Below are 1,608 nucleotides of genomic sequence, written 5' to 3'. Positions count from 1 at the left end.
GGGGAAGCAGGGTTCTATCGCCAGATGAGGGACAACTCTGTCTGGCTTATTTATGTAGCATGGAAGCTTGGTGGAATAGCATGCTAGTGTTAGCTAAATAGCAGCCAGCCCTCTTCTAAATAAATACCATTAAATTATCTAAAATGAAGCTCAGCGTTAGTTGAGACACACACCAATTCTCACATCACGGTGGTCCATTTTAATGAGACTCCCTCCTCACTGATCACTGCCACTGCTGCTGCTGCCGCCAACGCTCCCCCAGCCTCCACCTTTCTGGTTCAGAGTCCTAACCTCACTATAAGTTTAAAATGATTTTCAATGTCTTTCTTTTTTCTGTTGTATACAGGGTGTTTCTGCATGGCGCTCCCTGTCTCAGCTTAGCATGCTGCTAGGCTGGTCCAGGGAGGAGCGGAGCCATCAGCGCCACACGTGGCTGGATTTTTATGTGTTGGAATAAATCGTTAAATCTATGACAAGAGTGCTTCTGAATGAACAGTCAAACTGAAACACTGGACGGCAGCAGGCCGGGAGCCGCAGACAGACCGTCATCATGGATGCTGCCTGTGTCGGGTGAATTTAACACCTGTTAACAGACAACCTCAGAAAGTGGGACTGTTGGTAGTTTGAGGAGAACAAAGTGACTTTGGTTGACTTGACCCTTAAGCCTCCAGTGTTAAATATTCAGCCTGTCAAGTGCTGAGGTTGGCAACAACGTAGCAGAGTTTTGCCCTTGTGCATAATGGAGCAGATGGCCCCAGCTCAATGAAATAAGACTTAAGACTACTTGTTTTTTGTAAAGACATAGGAAAATAGTGTCCAGGTTGAAAAAAAAAAACTGTAGTTACCCTTTAAGTATTCAAAAGAAAAGTATCAATTAAGTATGCAGAAAAGCTGTAGGGTGATTTCAGGCTAACACACAGGCTGAGGTGTCTGAATGTAACCTCTGGATAACGAGCAGCGTCACTGCAACGATAGCAAGCTAATGATATCAGCAGCTAAAGGCCAACACACTCACATGTACTCAGAGGGGACGTGGACAAAATACCAGCAACCCCGTGCAATAATACAGTCAGTATATACCAATATGGGGAAGATCATGGGTTTCCTTGTTTCTTAGGTGTCTTCCAGTTTTATTCAGGATTAAATTACTTTGACAACTGCATCTTTTGTAGTAAGTTTTCCTCTCACACTGTATATATGTATATCTAGATTTTTTTGCCACATTATTCCATGTAGCATGTTTGCGATGCAGCAGTGATTCAGGCAGTGATTGCTGTAAATCCAAACGGCACAGGCAGATATACAAATGAGCCATTAAGCTGAACATCAGGTGACAATTACCGTTGTCAACATTACGACAGTCAAAAGGGCTTTGGGTACTCAGCCGATCAGACGTCACAAAGTGTTACACAACTGATCCAATGCAAGACAATACAAACCCAACGTAAGAGTGACAATATGAGACAATTTACTGACTCAACCAAAATCAAAAAGAATGGCAGTCAGCAACACTACACTGTACAATTGAGAAAGTGTCGACGTCCCGACGGAGTTCCGGCAGTTTCACGTGGCATCGCTCTGGCGATCATCTGAGAACCATGCCTCCGC

The sequence above is a fragment of the Etheostoma spectabile genome, chromosome 8 (assembly GCF_008692095.1).
Source record: "Etheostoma spectabile isolate EspeVRDwgs_2016 chromosome 8, UIUC_Espe_1.0, whole genome shotgun sequence".
NCBI lineage: Eukaryota > Metazoa > Chordata > Actinopteri > Perciformes > Percidae > Etheostoma > Etheostoma spectabile.
This window is presented reverse-complemented; position numbering follows the sequence as displayed.